The 20,005-nt window shown below is 36.2% G+C and overlaps 1 protein-coding gene and 1 pseudogene across 1 annotated transcript in view; one reads left to right on the top strand and one right to left on the bottom strand.

Moving 5' to 3' along the window:
• LOC116070741 overlaps window positions 1–8,616 on the bottom strand; it is a 31,554-nt pseudogene extending 22,938 nt beyond the window's left edge.
• Sgcz (sarcoglycan zeta) overlaps window positions 1–20,005 on the top strand; it is a 1,052,781-nt gene that overhangs the window by 578,155 nt on the left and 454,621 nt on the right. The window lies entirely within an intron of this gene.

The raw sequence follows: 20,005 nt of genomic DNA, 5'->3' as shown, positions 1-20,005 counted from the left end.
AGAGAGAGAGAGAGAGTTATATGTCCCAGCCCACATACATAGAATCAAAGAGAACATTTGGAATTGTTCTTTTCTTTACCATGTCACAACAGGATTTTTTCTTTTTTTCTTTCTTTCTTTTTTTTTTTTTTTTGCTCCTGAGCTTTACACTCCACATTGGCTGACCTATGAGCTGCCAGTCATCAGCCAGTTATATTATCTCTGGCACCCATCTCAGCCTAAGAGTGTTGGAATTTAAGGATACTTGTCACCACATTGGGTGTTTATATAAGGTACATGGTTGAACAGCTTATCAGGCTTATGCCACCTTTAACTACAGAGCCAACTATATAGCCCTGAAATATCTCTTCAATGATTTTCTTCCATTATTATTCCAATCTGCTCCCAAACTGACAAAACACAGTGCAGCACTCACTTTGGAGTTTTACTGTTAGCTAAGGCTCTGCACGCTTTTCCATTATTAAAACACTCCTGTGAACTATAAAGACATATGATGGCAATTCTCTCTTTCATTTAAAAAGTAATGAAATCTGTTAATAAGTCGATTTATTCTATAGCAGTTAAATGGAGATTCTGTAGGCCATTTCCTTGGGTCCTTCATATGCAGATTTTCACATTTAGGAAGTAGATAGCTTTAGTTCTGGAGTTACTCTTAATGTGATTATCATCTTTGGTATTTTGGGCTGTGTTCATTTTTACTACCACATTTTCAACAAGTAGAATTTCAATAGAATAGATTCACTTGTAATTCTTATGTCTGTAGTTTTAAGAATTACAGCCCTGGGGTTATGACTCTATAATCGTACTAGCCTGAGGGTTCAAAAGGAGTTCATGATTTATCCAGGAGCTTCCAATGAGCAGCTTTCCTCTGAGCTCTAACTGGAAGTCCTTCAGAAGAGATCATCACAGGAGGTTCTTTTCAATGAAAGACCATGTTTTCAATACTGTAGATAATGACTCCCGAATACTCTTGAGTATTTGTGTTGAAAACAATGGGTCCTTTCCCTCAATGTCTTGAGACAATAGTTAAGTACATTGAGAGAACATTAAGTTGGGACCTCTGATACTACTAGAACCTTGGGGTTATGTGATAAGAAATTATGTTCATCTATAAAATATGTTTTACATTTTTAAATCTCACATGTTAATTTTGCAAAATTAATATCTAAGTACTTAAAGAAAAGGGAAGTACTTAGAGAAAAAGGTTGAGTAAATGATATAATTATAGTCTCAAAAAAGTAATATTAAAAAAAAAGTATAAATACTTAAAGTGCAGTCTGTATGGAAAGCAACTTTGAATAGTGGAGATGTTTAGAAACCTTACCCAAAGAATTCACAGTGTGCATACTGCACTTTCCCTAACACTTTGTTGTCATCAGTGGTATCCAATCCAGACTTGCTATATTACAGGGCTTGAATTCAAGTGACTCTCAATAATGCTCTCCAAGTCACTAGAGCAGTGGTCCTCAACCTTCCTAGTGCTGATCCCCTTTTACACAGTTCCTCACGTTGTCCTGACCCCAACCATAAAATTATTTTTGTTGGTACTTCATGACTGTAACTTTGCTACTGTTATGAATTGTAATGAAAATATCTGATATGGAGGATATGTGGCATGCGACCCATGTGAAAAGCTATTTGACACCCTACCCACATATGGGTCGTGACCCATAGATTAAGAACTCTTGCACTAGAGTAATAGTCCTGAGAATTTGTGAATGCCAAAGGAGAACTGCAAAGGGTCTCCTTCTGGTGAAAAAGTAAACTTTGTGTATGTGTGTGTGTGTTTCCTTAAAACTTATTATGGAAATAAAGAGAAAAATTGTAAAGTAAAAGGAAATGCATAGTAGATCTTATTTTGTATGCCAAGCCACAGTTATTGCCAAGTGCATGCTAAGTTATAACCTAAGACAAAAAGACACTATTTATTAGGGTTGGTATGATCCAGCATCTAACCTTAAGCATTCGTTAGAGAGCTTAGCATTCTGGTTAATGGGACACAGAATAATGTTGCCTTCTCTATGTTCTCTCCAATTCCCTAGTTCTTAACCTATTATTTAAAAATCTTAATTTCCTACTTTAACATAGTAATTGTTGTTGTTCTTTTTTGGATAGTTTAATGGAAAGTTATATGTAAAGAGTAATATTCAGAGTTGCTTTCTGGTGCTTGAATTCAATTTTAGATAATGAATAGTCTGAAAACAAAATTATGCTATACATGAGTGTATGTAAAAGCAGTGGACATTCAAAACACACAATCCCACTAGGCCATTGGGTTATAGCTTGAACTATGTTGACATTTTTAAGAAGAACAATAACAGCAGAAAAGTAGCTAGAATGAATAGATTTATCTCCTTGAAAATTCCAAAAATCTTCATTCAGTCATGTGTTTTCCTTGTTAAAGAATATGACCCTTAAAAGCTTTTCCTACTCTCTGATTTGTGTGCTTATCACAAATTGTGGAAGCCTGGGAAAATAGTCATCCTGTGCCTTCCCAGATGGCCAATAGAAAGCATGAATTAGTGATAAGGGAAGTGGATTGATTAATCCTGTGACTTTTAAAATGATGTTCACTGATTAGCCCTCTTCTAAACTTTTATTGAAACAGATCCCACTCATTTTGGTGTCTTATTTCTAATGGTGCAGAGTATCTTGTAAGATATCGTTGTTCATCCTTTGAGTATATTACTAGTAATGCATATGTTCTAGTAAGGTACATCTGCCAACATTACATAGCAGAGGGTTATCAGAGAGCATGTCACTTGAGGGATTACTTTTATTAGGTGCCTGTGAATATGTCCATGGGACATTTTCTTGAATGATAAGTGATATAAGATGGTTAGATCTTCTGTCCTATCCTGACAGGACTGTCTAACAAGGTAAATGAGGACAGAAGAGATGGCTCAGAGGTTGAAAGTACTTGTCATTCTTTCTAGGGCTCATGTTGGAGGATGTAACTCTAGTTCCAGGGGTTCCAATACTTTCTTCTGACCTATGTGGGAAACTGCAGACTTGTGGCATATGCCCACACAAACACACACCCACACACAAATAAAAAATGATATTAAATAAAAGAAAGCTAACCGATCGCTAGGGAGTAATTTGGTGTGCAGCATCTGCCCGGGGCTTCTGCTTCAGTGGCTGCTTAGGCTTCTGCCTGGAGGTCGTTCAGTAAGAGACTGGTCCCTGGAAGTAGGATACCCTCTCCTCTCTTAAGTTGCCTTTGCTCAGAATGTTTTATCACAATAACAGCAAGGTAGAAAACAAATGATTTGTGATATTTCTCTAGAATAACCACCATCATTTTACAATACCAATATCTGTTGAATATCTACTATAATTTCGGTCTTGTTTCTAAATGGTGACAATAAGATGTTCATTAAAAAACAAAACAAAACAAAACAGCCAGGCAGTGGTGGTGCATGGCTTTAATCCCAGCACTTGGGAGGCAGAGGCAGGCTGATTTCTGAGTTTGAGGCCAGCCTGGTCTACAGAGTGAGTTCCAGGACAGCCAGGGCTATACAGAGAAACCCTGTTTCGAACCTCCCCCAACCCCCAAAATAGCAATGCTTGATATCATTGTTCTTATGGGGTTGCAAACCCCTTCAATTCCTTCAGTCCTTCCCCTAAATCAGCATGCTAGGAATGCTAGGGCTGTGAGGTTGGAGTGGGGCATGGGGGAACACCTTCATAGAAGTAGGGTAGGAGGTCTAGGGGCTTTGTGAAGGAGAAACCAGGAAGGGAGATGACATTTGAAATGTAAATAAGTAAAATAACAAACAAAACAAAACAAAAACAAAAAAAGCAGTGGTACTCCTCAAATTCAGAAAAGTGAGGAATACTGTTTAAATTTATAAGAGCTATATAGTAGCACAACAGAGGAAATACTCAGCTGTTTGAAGGCTTTGAACAGACGTCTATTGAGCAGATATGAGCTCAGATAAATCTGAGGAGACAAAGGAAATTACTGGCCCAAGTAAAGAATTTTCCTTTCTGGAAAGATGTTAGGGCACCATTTAACCTTATTGTCAAAACATTCAAATCTAAAATTAGGTTCTAGGGTTTATAAGTTCTTTTGTAGCGACTCATGGTTTTATTGCTATGAAGAGACACCATGTCCAGGACAACTCTTATAAAAGAAAACACTTTGGAGATTGGATTATAGTTCAAAGATTTAGTCCGTTATTTCTGGAGAGGCAGCTGAGAGTACTCCATCTAGATCTGGGAGGCAGTAGGAAGTTCAAGGAGCTAATAGGTCAGACTTGAGCTTCTGAGACCTCAAAGCCAACACTGCGCCCCCTTAGCCCCCCACCCCTTGAAATTCTTCCTCCAACAATGCCACACCTACTCTAACAAAGACAGACCTCTTAATAGTGCAACTCCTTATGGACCCATGGGGGCCATTTTTATTCAAACCACCACCTAGAGAAATACTGGTTAACTTAAAGTAAGTGCTTTAACAGATTTAGCCAATTCCGAGTTAGCCAGAGCTACTTCAGGAACTTGACTCATTAAAATCAACATAACATTTGGAGAAAGAGGTGCAGAAGATAGAACTTAAAGTTACCTTCAGCATTCTGTGAATCATTCCGACTTAATTAACTGGACTAGGGAAATCAAGATAGAAATAGTGATTTTATACGCTAGGGCCAGATGTTAGATTAATGACCCTAGTGCAGGGATTTTAGGTGTATCTTCACAAGGTTCCGAGTAGACAGGTCTAATTACTAGAAGCATACGGCAGTAAAATAAACATGCAGTTCTTCAGCAAATAGGGTCACTTAAAATCAGAGCAATGTGAATCATTGGCAGGACTCATGGCCAACACAAAACCTTGGTGTGTGTGGAGAGAGAGAGAGAGAGAGAGAGAGAGAGAGAGAGAGAGAGAGAGAGAGAGAGAGAGAGAGAGAGAAAGAAACATGTTATTGCACTATTTTAGAAAGCAAAAAAATGAAAGGAGCAAAAATACTAATTGCGCTCATTGTAAAAAGATATATCTATTATCTATGCTTGTTTCATCCTTATTATTCCTCATGATACTAGTGTTTATTGATGTTTTAGGTTGGAAAGCTTTTTTCCTTTGCTAAGTCCATTTATTCAGGCCATCTGAGTTGTAACTTTTTTCCCATGTGAAGTCACCCACTCAGTCCATCCTAAGATTTAATAAATGTTGTACATACTAGTGATGTTCAAGTTAGTATTCCATGAAGCACACTTATTCCCGGGCTTCTTTTTTGTTGTTGTTTTTATTTATTTATTTATTTTAATTAGATATTTTCTTTATTTACATGTCATATGCTTTTTCTTTTCCCAGTTTCCCCTCCCAGGAACATACAAACAAACAAACAAAAACAACAAGAACAAACTCCTGTTGCCTCCCCCCTCCCCATGCTTGCCACCCCACCCTCTCCCACTTATTGGCCCTAGCATTCCCCTACACTGGGGCACAAACATCCCATTGATGATTGATTTTGCAATCCTCTACTATACACATGCTGCTAGTATATATATCAAGTAGAAATCCCCACTGTGGCTCTCAATGGGATTGAATCAACATCAGCCAAACCACAACTTCCACCCACAGACCTGCTGACAGACACTCCTTCAAGCATGAACTAATGCTGGCAGCACAAAAGGTTCTTTTATGTCTTCTTCATTCACATCCATTCATTAACACAACACTTACTTTCCTGCCCTCACTGCATTACTTCTCCACTTTTACTTTTTGGGGGGGCAGGCAAGGGGAGAGTTAGTTTGCCAAACTTTTTCAGTGCTATTTCAACAAGCATCTTACCTGGTTCTGTTTGGGGTTTTAAAACTTGCAGTCTTTGCTTTTTTAATTGTCGGTAGAGTAATCTATACAAGGTGAGATGCAACATGCTGGATTTCTCCTGTGTTCTCCCAGCTGCTCACGAAATAAACCATTTTCTTAAAACCACAATGCTCGAAATCCGCTTATTCTTCCAGATTTATCTTTCATTGTAACTCATCTCTCCCTTTGCAACCTAACTGAATGAAATTTCAGATTCTAAGTCCTAAAGCTTTTTGCTAATCTCCAGATCTTCTTTTCCCCATTTCAGTTAATTATTTGAATAAATCTTTCTTCATGCTCTGATTATCAATCTCATCTTCTGAAAGTTTGTGTTGACTGGACACAAAATATCCTTTAATATTTTGTCACTATGTCAATGTAATTACAAAGCTGTGAATACTCATAATATATTATCAGTGTCATTTATGTTTTCTTGATATTCCAATATAATATTAATTTCATATGGCATGAATGTGGCCATTTATCTATATTTGATTACAAACAACAATATTGTTGAAAGCAGTATTTATGGGATACACGTTTTATGAATATATTGAATGAAAGAAACTGTTCTATATGATGAAGTACAAGGATTCCAAAAGATTATGGGTAAAATTAGAGTGTCATTGATTCTAAATGTAGTTGAAGGTATTCAAGATAGGTTGCAAAGCTATTTCTGTAAAAAAGAAGGAAATACTAAGCACATAGTTGAAGTTGAGAGGTGGTAATATATAGTTTACTGATTTTGGTACAAAATAATTTGGTTAGGTTTTAAAAAATGTAAACAGCATTTCATGGCATGTGCCATCTTAAATAAAAACAGGCAAACATTAAACTTAAACTCAAAAATTATTTTTGCTTTAAATATCTTAACATAAATATTTAAATTGGAAACAGCATATTATATCCAGCAAGAAGCAAACCCTTGTGATCCTAGAATGGGGGATGTTGTGTCGAGATGAACATAAATCCCTCAGTACTCTCAGCTAAAATGAAAGGGCATGTCTTAAACATATAAAAACAAAAGAAAAAATACATACACACATATGTATATAAACATACATATTAGTATTAAGATACTTAAGTGAATATATATTAATAAAACATACATATATGCATATACTTTCTATTTAATAAAATATGAAAATATTTTTCTCAATCAAATTATAGCAAAAAAGTAATTGTATATGAAGCTATTTTACTTCATTTTCAATGCTAATATGATTTAGCAATATTTCAGTATTTAACATAGAATCTCTCGAGAAAGTACCAAGTTATCATACTAATAATATTGGGAATGTTCTGATGTCCTTAATCTGAATCCTTCCTCATGTCTATTTATTCAAGAGAATGAAAGTTTACAAAAGTTTAAAAATCAATTCTGTGGCATCAAAGAAAGGCTATGATTTGAACTGCCTGCTAATGTCTGTAGTGCAAACACGTTTGACAGCTTCCAGCTACCAGCATGATATCGTCGGTACACTTGGAGAAAAGCTCTCAGCTGGACATTTTGAGTAATTATCTACCAGGTTCATCACAGCCCTTATTATACTATTTCTCAGGGAATGTTGTTTTAAAGGATTATTAATAAGGCACTACTTATACTATAAGAACCATAACATTAGCTAGTAATTTATTTGATTTGATTACCTGGTCAATAAAGAACAACATGGTGGTCAATATTCTGAATATTAGACAGGGTACAATAAACAGCACCCCTCATGCATATTGTTGGCAGAGCAATTAAGCAATAAAGACACAAGCAAATCAAACATGAAACTCATCTTATTTTTAAATATAAATAAATAAATATGGGATTATATTTATTATGAGAGGCATTTTTCTTCACGTCCTAGTTGTAAAACAGCTCCTTCAATATGAATGTCAAACCAAGCACAGGCATTTAAATGGGCATTCTGATTCCCACTGGAAAAAATTAAAAATGAGCAGACCACATGTGATGAGCACTTTGAAACTAATGACTATGCATTTGAAACCAATGCTGATACATCAACTTGCATTTATAAGATTATGCATCCATTGAGAAAAAGCATGATAGGTAAGGAATAAATTCTACTGAGGGAAAGAACATAAAACCATAATCCTAAACTGTCCTCATAGAAATAAAGTGATAAGTAAAAAATATTCCTACTTTTTATATTTTAAATAATGCTTTATACTAGAGTATCAATTCCGTTAGCTACATTACCGAGGATAGAGGTTTACTTCAAGGGTACAAACACCTGATCAGATGGGTTCTTACTATTTTATGTTCAGGTAAAACTCAAGTTCTCTAAGTAACAAATGTGAACATGTCTCATGCAAAATAAAGACTTCTTGGGACTTGAGATTAGCTTAGTAAATCTTACTAGCCACACAAGCAAGAAAACCTGAGTTCAAGACTCATAGCCCACAACACACAAAGACTCAGGAGCTGAGATTTCTTGCAGATAGCAAAGACAAACTGGTCCCCATGGCTAACAGCCAGCCAGTTTAGAATTGGTGAGTCCCAGGTCTCATTGATAGACCATCTAAGAAACTAGGAAAATGGGTCCTCAGGAATAATACCTAAAATTGACCTCTACCTTGTGTAAACACACATGTATGTACACATGAACACACAAATTTACCCACACTTGTGACCACATGTGTAATTATTTTAAAGGGACCTTTTAATGAAAATTATTCTCCTCCTCCTGAAGACATCAGATGTAAATTTCCCTTCAGGTAGGTTTTTGGGTTTATGAGCTCCTTGGTACCTGATGTCGTAATGCTAACAGCTTTGATCTTGTGCAGGTGACCATTGTTACCATGAGTTTAGCAGTACTATTGTCTTGTCATGTCTAGAAGGCAGTGTCTTGCTCTGGTTCTCAGAATTCTTTTCCTTACAGTGTTCTTGTTCTGCCTTTTTCAATGACCACTGAGCTCTGGAATGGGGTGTGGGCATGGACAAAGGATTCACCATGATCAAGTGGATTATCCAATATCCATAAGCATATGAGAAGCACAAACTGAACCTGGTGAGCTATTAAAAATGAAAAACAGGAAATTGGGAGGGTTTGTGGCAGTGGGGATCAATCTCAGAGAAGTTAAGGAGGGATAAATATGACTAAAATATCTTATATGAAGGTAAAATGTTTAAAAGTTAAACCAAATAAATGGAAAGTAAACTGTGTTATTTGAATGTCTTTAAATTAGAGAGTAGTTTTATTTTTCCTAGAGGAGAAAAAAACATCTTACTGAAATCATTTAATAGTACTTCCTCATTGAAAGTATGGGATGTATTTGTCAGAAGATCAATTGTTAGCCAATATACGAAGATATTCAAAGGGACCACATCCCCTCATTTTCTTTGAAGAACATCCTCTTATTTAGGGATTAGTGGAGGTGATGGGGAAATTAATGGAAGAACACAGGTATTTTCAGAAGCAGAATGATTCTTTAATCAGAACACCAGCAGGATATAGTTTCTCTAAGGAAGTTAGACTGCACAGTTGGCATGGAACCCTGGGATTTTGTGGGCTAGAAAGAGAGGGCTTTGCAAAGTTCATCTTCATTCAGTTCCTGTGCAATATGGAAAAGGTAGATACCAGTCAGATTGGTTTTGGCTCACTTATGAGAAGCATCCACTGGTGTTATCAGTCAAATCAACTTACCTGGCCAGAGCTTCTCGGTCCACCTGGAGCTTTTAAATAATTAACCCATCAATCCTTCTGGCAAAACTGAGACTGGAAGGCAATCTGGCTTCTGACGAGTGACTCATCAATAATATCTTAAGTACTTGTTCCCAGAACATAAATTATTATTGGGTATGTAAAATGCATAGTAATTTAATGTTGTAGGATTGAATTTTCATATAAGAAATGCCAAAAAGTAATATAATTTCATAGTATAACCTAAGTATATTTTAGATATATTTTCAGTAATTATATCAATTATAATTTGTCTGTGAACCTTGCTTGGTCATCAATACAGCAATTAGAAAAATTACCTACCACTATTTTGAAGGGATTAGGTTGCACGATGCATTTTGTTAGTGATCATGAGAGTCAAGCCTTTTGAGTTTCAATTTGATATTGGAGAAACTAAGGTACAATCATCATTCCATACAAGCAGAACTGACAAGTGAAACTAAGTCTTCCTCACTCTCACAACAACATAAATCTTCCTTGGGAAGGCCAAAAAATTATAGCATATTTACCATTCCAGAAAGATTTTGTACCTGACAAATGTAACTTCATTGGTAGATAGCATCCATTGTGAAATCAAGTCACTTTCCTTAGAAAGAAATTACAGAAAATTAAACATATCTACCTCTTTGGCAAACAAAATACCCTGAAGTATGAAGGCATATGAAATTGATTTTGACTCCCTTATGAGCTGAATCACCAAAGCAAAATGAAAGAGCATGTCGTCATCCATCACTTTGATTTTCACTTGAGTACAGTGAGTGAATCTCAGAATCATTTAGAGATATCAAAGCTCTATAGGCATGTGAGAATTTAAACACAGATGCTCTTTGAAGTCAGAGGTGTATGTATGTCTATATGCCCTTGTTATAGCAGAGAAATCTAGTTGTTGGCTTAGAAGGAGATACCTAAATGGGAAGCAATTTCACTTTAGAGCTACCAATATTAATGTTATATTCCTTTGTTCTGAGACCATAAACTTTCCTAATAGAAATAATGCCTAAACAACTGTTTAACAGAAGTATGTGTTTGGAGATATAATGAATTCAATCAAGGAAGTCCATTGCTTCCTTCTTCTTGTATATGAGAACTGAAAGATAGCATTGATATAGTAAATTCCTCTTGGACCAATTTTTGTAATTTCATTACACTATTTATAGATTTAGTTTCAATATCTCAGAAATTTCCTATTGGATAAGTTTTTGACATTTGGGTGAAAATATGTATTAAATTCACTTGAAAACAAGCTATCATTCAAAAGATCCTTTTCTTTTTTCTAAAAAAAAAATGAAGTTCAAGAAAAAAAAATCTACATCTCTCTATATATTACATTAACTTCATATTATATGTTAATTTATAGGTGTTTTATATTCATTTTAATTCAGGTTAGTCATATACATAAGCATAGTCTATATGTAATTTTGACCAATTTCTCTCCCCTTTCCACTTTACTACTCCTGTGTTTCTCTCTATTCTTTATTCTTTCTCAAATATATGACCTTTCCTTTATTATTTTGTGTGTGTGTGAGAGAGACAAAGAAAGAGAGAGAGGGAGAGAGAGAGAGAGAGAGGAAGAGTGAGAGTGAGAGAGAGAGAGAGAAAGAGAGAGAGAGAAAGGAAGAGAGAGAAAGATTCAATTTGCTGAGTCTATTTAGTGCTAATCATTTGAATATTTGTATGACCAAATGTCTAATTATCAGTGGGTCTTCTTAGTAGACAGGAATTGCCTGTAACATTCATCTATAGGTGGGGCTAGTGAGATTTATCCCATCCATATTGTGATATCAACTGGTGTATAATCCTTGTTCAAGTCTCTCTATTGTGAATATAATGTTAAGATTTCATGAGTTTAGTTCCCCACCAAATATAGAAGACATTATTTCCCTGAAGAGATGCTAAGGCTTTCTCTGTTACTGTGTGTTTGCTTTCTCTTCTGCTATGCTCCAAGCATTTGAGGTGCAGGGCTTATGTTGTGTATGATATGTATCAATTGAGGATGGACAATCTATAGTCCATCTTTCTCTGTATTTTGAGCAGTTGTAGATTTCTGAGATGGTCTCTGAGTAGCTGTACTTCTTTTTAGATTTGTTCATACTTCTTCATAAGCACATATAGACTTTATCCACAACCCTACATAATTGTAAAAGGATCACAATTTAAACAGAAATCAATGAACTCTGTGGGTATTATCCTAGTTAGTGTTTCTATCAACTTGATACAAGGTAAAGCTATTTGGGAAGATGAAATATCTTCCTCAGATTCCCTGTGGGCAATCTATAGATCATGTTACTGATTAATAATTATGTTGTAATTAGCCCCTTTGAACAGGGCTGGGAACTAACAACAGTGATTCAACTGGGTGGACTGGATGACTAAACTTGACTTCTGTGTGTAGATATATATCCCATGTAATGTACTCTATTAATTTTATCTTAGAAGACATTAAATGAAGTGAAAGTCATGGACGTTTCTTAATTATAAAACATTTTCATTTTAGTTTTAGTTAGGTTTATCATAGCTGTGATGAAATACCATGACCAAAATCAACTTGGGGATGAAAGAATTCATTTGGCTTGCACTTACACATCTTAGATCCATCATTGAAGGGAGTGAGGACAGGAACTTGTGGGGCAGTGGAGTGTGTGCAACTAGACAGAAAACCTGGTAAAGTCATGCAGATTCAGAAACTTCAGGTGTGGGCCTGAATGCTGGAGGCTTCCCATGGAGATCTCTGGCCCGCTTGGTGAAGGAGCCCTAGCAAGGGAATGGAGCAAGCATGGATGGGGCTGTCTCTATCCTGTCTTCCAGGCTGCTCTGTTTCTCTGTGTTGCCCTGTACTGAGTCCGGTTGGGCTGGGCTGATAGGCTGACTAGCCAGTGTAGTGCGGAGAAGTTTCAGGCAAATCTCTTCCCAAGTGTTATAGCTCTAAGAACAAAAGACTACTCAGACCACTGAGTAGATCTTTCCCTGGATATATATATATATGTGTGTGTGTGTGTGTGTGTGTGTGTGTGTGTGTGTGTGTGTGTGTGCATGTGTATATGTATATGTATATGTATATGTATATGTATATATATGCCTTTAAATCCACCCCCAACCTGGTTCCTGTCCTGGAACATGTGACCACAACACCCCTTGGAGAGGACTGTAACAATCAGTAGGGGCAATATCTGAAGCACTTCCATATGCAGATGAGGCATCCCTATCATTTCAGACCAAGCCAATAGAAAACATCTGCCTCTAGATGACAAGCCATCCCAAAATGTTTCTAAGATCCTACCCAGGAGAAATAAGGTACAGGAGTCATTTCACCAAAGATCGTCCAGAAGTGCCTGTTTTACCTACTTGTAACACTCCAGGGAAGTGTGAATACTCAAGGGAAGAGTATTTATTGCTGGAGGCTGCTCAAGCCTGCCACCTCCACTTCCTGCTTGGTGGCTCCTAGACCTTGGCTCCTAGCAGTCTGCTGTGTCCTAAGGCCTGTCACCAACTCTGGGCCAGCTGTGGCTACAGAAGAGGCCAGGCAGCCTGCCTTGCTTTGGCTCTCCCTCACAGAACTGCAAATCTTTGGCTGCCCTGGCTGGGCCAGAACCCTGCAGCTCCCATGGACAGCGCTTGTTATGCAGATTGGCAGGAGCTCAAGCAGGCAGGAACCTGGAGGCAGAAGCTGATAAAGAGGCCAAAGAGAGGACCTGCTTATTAACTTGCTCTCTTTGGCTTGCTCAAACTGTTTTCCTACAGAACTCAGGGCTACCAGCCCAAAGGTGACCATATACACAATGAATGGGAACCTTCCTTATTAACACTGATTTAAAAAAAAATACCCTACAGGCTTGAGAATAATATTCTCATCTTTAAACTGACATCAGCCTGTGTCAAAATAAACTAAATGGTGAGCAGAGGGAGTGGGGAAGAAGCAAGGTTTTTTTGTTTTGGTTGGTTTTTTTTTTTTTTAATTTAATTTAATTTAATTTTTTTCTTTTTTTCGGAGGGGAAACTGGGAAAGATATCATATGACATGTAAATAAAGAAAATATCTAATAAAAAATAAAAAAATAAAGTAACCATCATAATTATAGAACTTCTATATTAAACTTGAACATTCTCAAATAATTCAGAAATGATTCTTAACAAGGTATTGCTAGTAATGAATATTAATAATTTCTATATAATAATTATTTCTTTACAAATATTACTACATAAAAGTAACTTTTATTCACTAGAAGTAATTGTCATCTTGGAGGAATTACTACTGACTAAACTGATCCTTTGTAGCTCTCTCCAATGGCTAGCTGGCTGGTTAAACTCAGGTGTTCTGGCTCAAACTCCTCTCCATGCTGACTGATTTAGTGTGGCTTCTCTTAGCTTCTGACTGAATTGCTCTGCTTGGTCTCAAACTAGAATTTGTTCTAATATACTGGCTCCTTCTTATTTTCTGTCTTCATCTGCCTCTGCTAACCGGTACAGAACTCCATGAACTCATGAAGCAACTCAACTCCACTGCCCTACACTCAATGCATTGATTCCCAACATTGCTCAACTCACAGACTCACTGAACTCCTTCCCCAAGCAGTTCTTCAATAACTGTTCTCCTGAGAGTTGGGCACATCCCCTCACTGACTCATTCTGTCAAATCTTTCTCTATTTGTCACTTTGATGCTCCTCAATTAGATGTCATTGTTTGGGATTAAAGGTGAGTGCCAAAAGATTCCAGTCAGAGGGATTAAAGGCATGTTCTAAGGGTGTGCCTGCATTCCAGCCAGATAAAACAGGTCTCTGTGTTTTAGAGAAGCCATGTTGCTGGTTTAAAATTCTTCTGCAGAATGTGAATATTTTCTAGTTGTTCCACTCTGTAAAAGAGTCATTATCTAAGACATTGAGATCTATGATCAAAATGAACTCTGCTTCGTAGGACTCTATGTAATCCTTTTATTACTTTTTTTTTTTTTTTTAGAGATTTATTTATTATTGTATCTAAGTACACTGTAGCTGTCTTCAGACAGCCCCAGAAGAGGACGTGAGATCTCATTATGGATGGTTGTGAGCCACCATGTGGTTGTTGGGATTTGAACTCAGGACCTCTGGAAGAGCAGTCAGTGCTCTTAACCACTGAGCCATCTCTGCCAGCCGTGTTTTTTTTTTTTTTTTAAATTACTTCTTCATAAGACAGAGAAGCAACAGTTTTCATTATTTTATAGAGACAGATTCTGATCTGGTGCTTAATGTTCCAACACAATAAATTAATAAAAATAGTGAATTGGATTACAAAAATTTATTACCATGTAGGTCTGAAAATTTGAAATACAAACTCAAATTCTCAGCAGAAAATTATTTCAGAATTAACTGGACTTGGAGGAAGGATCACTTCCATATCTCTCCCCTATATTTTACCATCAGCTTTTTTTTTTTTTTTTTGTGTATTTTGATTCATTATCACATAAACTCCTATCTTCACAAGGCATTCTCACTAAGCCTTTGTACGTCCAAATATATCTCTTTTATAAAGACAAGTGTCCTGTTGCATTAGGAACCTACTTTATTCTAATTTGTTCTCATTCTAACTTAATTTGTTTGCATCTCCAGAAAAACTATTTTTAAATCAATTTACGTTCTGTAATTCTGGAAGTCAAGGCTTTAACAAAATGGAGGAAGGGATTTCCAGGAGAAAGGATACAAGTTAATCGAAGGGAGAGTAAGCAAATATCAATTAAATGTCAGGCTTTTCCAAAGGGAGTAAGTGAGTATCCTCAGCGCTTAGCTGATATAGGAAGGGAAATCAAGAGTTCATGGCCATGCTCAGCTCTACCACATGGTTCATTTGAGCTACCCAAGGCCCTACTCAAAAAATAAAATAAAATAAAAATAAATGCCTTTCTAACATATAAGATAAAAGAAATGCAACATAAGATTACTGCTGTTGGGGGCAGAGTGGCTTGGTTAAGAGCACTTGTTTTCTTCCAGAAGATGTAAATTTCATTGCCAGCAACCATACCAGATCCCACAATCTTCTTTAACTCCAGCTCCAGGTCTTTGGACTGCCCTACCTTGTCTTCTTGCCAGCACCTTCATTCAGAGTTCATACCTGCCTGCAGACACATCCTATACATGATTAAAATAATAAAAGCGAATCATTTATTCGGTTATTTTTCACAAGGTGGTGTGAGGACTAAAAAAGAGGTTAAATCCTGACTTAGTGATTAGTGAATCTTTTGGCTTTTTTGTTAAAATTTTATACTGTAAGGCACCATTCCTCAAACATCTGGTGGAACAATAGTGAGTACCTCTTCTCTGTAAATGGAATTTCAGTTTTTGTTCTAGCTAAACTCATTTCTTTTTACTTCACATTAATTTATGTATTTCAATTCATTTTTAAGTATTCCAATCTACTGTGAATTCTGGTTTGACCTTTTAAGGTTATGGTAATTCTGCTGCCTTGAATGTCATCTTCAAACTTAATGAAAGAACATGTAATTCATCTATGCCATTATTGTGGAAGATAGTATTATGGGATGTAGAAGTTAAACTTTGGGGTGTATTCCAAGACTGTTTTCTTATGAGTAATAGTCAGCTATCAACTCATTAAATTTGCTCATGGTTTAAAACTTCAATGCCATTTCATCCTGTATTCACTCACTCTGCCCAGTTTATGCTCACTGGTAAGTAAATTAAGGATTAAAAAATAATAATCTCCTAAAATATGTATTCTGCTACTTCACTCTTAAGATATATTGGTATAGACACTGCCAATTTTCCTTCCAAAGGTACCTGAGCAGGGAATGTATCAAAAGCTATTGTGCTCGCCTAGGATGTACAAGACCTTGAGCTTGATCCACAACTCAAATATAAATATAAATATAAGACAGCAAAATGAACATAAGAAGCTTGTCTGCTGTACCAAATGGCTGTGTTTTAGGCAAACCTGCTCCTGTAACATATCACAGGATGATCCATAGAAATAAAACAGTAATCACTTATGAAGTTTCAAGCTAGACAATTTAATCAAGATGTATTGTTGTGTGTTAGCAACTCTTTCAATTCTTCTGTAGGAATGATAACTTATCCTTAAATTATCAGATGCCAGACTCAGCAAGCCATCCTAGAATGTACAATCTCACAACTGTCTTATCAATGTAACTGCCAACAAATGCACCAAAAAAACAAAACAAAAAACCGACAAGAATGTTTATCAAACCATGACACAACACAAATATATTTAAATATCTTAAAAAATGACTCACGGTACTAAGGGATGAGCATCATCCTTCATTGATGAGCATCTCTAAGGACATGGATTCAGCAGCCTGTGCCTTCTGGGTTGCTCCCTTTTCACAGGATAAGGAAGAGTATAATGACAAGAATACTACTTACATATCCTAATAATTTGCTTTTGTTTTTCTCATCAGGAAGCTGTAATGGGAAAACTACTGATATGTCTGTGTACTCAGATGCATTATTTACCTAAATTCATTATTTCTGTGGTTAATTTAATTTAAAAATCCGCCAAATTTTTATTATAAACTGTCCAAAGACTCTAATAACAGCAATTAATGTAACACATTGATATTAGTATTCTGGAGATATCATTTTTTAGAAAACACAAACTTAAAATTAGTTTAAAAATAGTGATCATCATTGAGGGGATTATGAAGGCTTTCAATAGAAATAGCTATTGACCAGAAATCAATTTGCTATTTTATGCTTCTAATGGGAATCTAATCTGTGCTTCTGCCACACTGCAAAAATGGAATGTGCTTATGTAGACTCATGAAGCCTGAAAGAGGCATGAAAGTGTAAGGTGCATGGAAAAAGCTTAAATGTGTATTAAATAAATAAAGTATAAATTTCAATATTTTATATGACAAATCTATGCTAAGACCTTATGTCTGAATGAATTAGAATATAAGATAAGTTAAAGAAACAAGATAGATTAAAAAACACTAAAGCAGTAGCCAGTTAGAAAATTTAGTTCTTTTATACAGAAATGTCTAGGAGTAGTACCTGGAGTAGAGACCAGAGGATCCTGGGAATACTCATATGCTCAGATGATAAGAATCCTGTGTTACCCTGTAAATTATAAACCTTTCTGCATGGAAAGGTAAGATACAGATCTATAACTATATTCTAGTTTCCAAAGGTGAAAAGTTCTGAAAAGCAATCCTCCTTTCACATAATAAATCTATTACCAATGTATATTATCCATACTTTTGTTCAGCCATCAGGTATAAGAAGCTACAGAGACCGAAACACACAACTGCAGTTCAGTCCCTGTTGAAAAGAAGAGTGAATAGAATTTGAGAAAAACCTTGAGGTCTCTTCTTAGCAATCCAGGGCGTGATATATTTCCTCCTAACTGCCTGAAGAACTATATTAATTACGCCTACTTCCTTAAAGAGTGTACCCAGCATAGAGCTCTACATCCTTGTTTGGTTTATGACTGACTGGATGCGTGGATGCTTGCTTGATGTTCTGCCTTACAAAACAAAGTCTTTCTTTTCTTTCTTTTTTTTATTTTTATTCTTCTCTCATACATTGTATCCTGACTGCAGTCCCCCTCACCTCATCTGTCCCATCTCTCCCTGTTACCTCCCCTCTACCCAAGGTCCACCTCTCTCCACCACCCCTCATAAATGAGAAGGTTTCCCAGGGACACCAAACAAAAAGGCCTAACAAGACATTAAGACAAGACACATGCTATCACATCAATGCCATGCTAGTCAACCCAGTAGAGGAAAGAAGTCCCAAAAGTAGGCAAAATAGTCAGAGGCAGCCTCTACTCCCACTGTTAGGAATTCCACAAGAACACCTTTTGATTACAAAAACACTCAATGACTATTTATATGCTTTGCCTTTATTATTTATGTTTTGGTAAAGGCTAGTATGTTATGCATATTGCTTTGAAGCTACTTCATTGTCATATCCACCAGCTTGGTACAAATTTTTTATTTTTATTTTTTGTATTAGATAAGTCAGTATTGTTATGTTGCATTGTGATGTAGTCATGTGATTTTGTATACATAGATAAGATCAGGGTGACTGAATAGATTCTGATGAGAGTCATAACTGTAATATTGTTAAAGCTTGTTCCCAGAGAAAATTTGGACCTCAAACATGCCAGGGAAGTCATTGCCCTTTTAATTCTCATACATTATTTTATCTGTGATATTAAAGATATTGATTAGATTTGTGAAGTTTTAAGTGAAAGAAAAACAAGAAAAAGTAAAAGAAAATATGGAGAAGGAGGAGGATGAGAAGGAGAAGAAGAAGCTCTAACATTGTCACATAAACGATTTTACTATGGTCTTACCTGCTTAGGAACTGTTTTTAATGATCAAATGTTTTATCTCAAAACTGTAAAGAAATAGAAGAATTCTATATTATATATTTATGTAATATTTGGTTGTTTTTTCTCATAATTTAATTAAATAATTCTTGGTCTAAAATCAAAGTTCTCCGAATTCCCTTACCTCTCCAACTGGAGACTTAATTCTCAAGGCGAAAGAACACTGTATTTGAAAACAGTCCACCCAATTCCCAATTCCTAACTCCATGCTAGAATACATAGAAGATGTAAATAAAATCATGGACTTGCCCCAAGGACCAACAGATCAGTGGTTCTCAGCCTTCCTAATGCTGCAATCCTTCAATACAATTCCTCAGATTTTGGTGACTTCCAAATATAAAATTGTTTTTGTTTCTACTTCATAACTGTAACCTTGCTACTATTATGAATCGAAATGTAAATCTTTGTGAGTTATGTTATCCCAGTGAAAGAGTCCTTCGATCCCCAAAGAGTTCATAATCCACAAGTTGAGAACCACTGCCTTAGAGATACTATGAGTTTTAAATTCAGTGGTCTGTTCTCTATAGAAAACTCTACGTACTACCAGCTATTCTTGATGGGTTCTTACTGCTTTCCTCTGATTCACTTTATTTTCAGCTGTCAGGACAACATATACCTCCAAATATACCAATTAATTCATCTTGGGCCTTTGCTAGCTCCTCTCCTGCTGAGCATCTTCCCTTTGGAGATTTCTGTAGCTGAATCGTGGTGCCTCTTTCCTTCAGTGTTTGTACAAAGTTCTACACTTGATCTTAGACAAAAGGCCGAGAAGCGATGTACAAAGTTCTAAAATCTTATCCAATGATATGTCTCCAAACAACTTCTACTGAACAGATTCCACCACACAACTGAAAATTATTTACAGACAAAAATTCTCTGTTAAATCTAGAATCTTATATCCACTTGGACATAAGAAAAGGCAACACTAGATTTTATTATACACAAGTGATATTCTTCTCCACTTTGTCTCCCACTTCACTTTTCTCTTACTGAGTTTCTCTTATTTGCCTTAGTCATATCTTGGCTTCATCATTGAATAATTCTGTGAACCGGGTTCTGCCTCGACCGAAGGGAGAAAGGAGACCTGAAACACAGAGTTTGAGAACAAAAGGACACGAAGCCAAGTTGAGGGTTTCCAATCAAGGCTCTCTTTTACTTGGGGGG

Source organism: Mastomys coucha, unplaced genomic scaffold (assembly GCF_008632895.1).
Source record: "Mastomys coucha isolate ucsf_1 unplaced genomic scaffold, UCSF_Mcou_1 pScaffold22, whole genome shotgun sequence".
NCBI lineage: Eukaryota > Metazoa > Chordata > Mammalia > Rodentia > Muridae > Mastomys > Mastomys coucha.
This window is presented reverse-complemented; position numbering and strand designations above follow the sequence as displayed.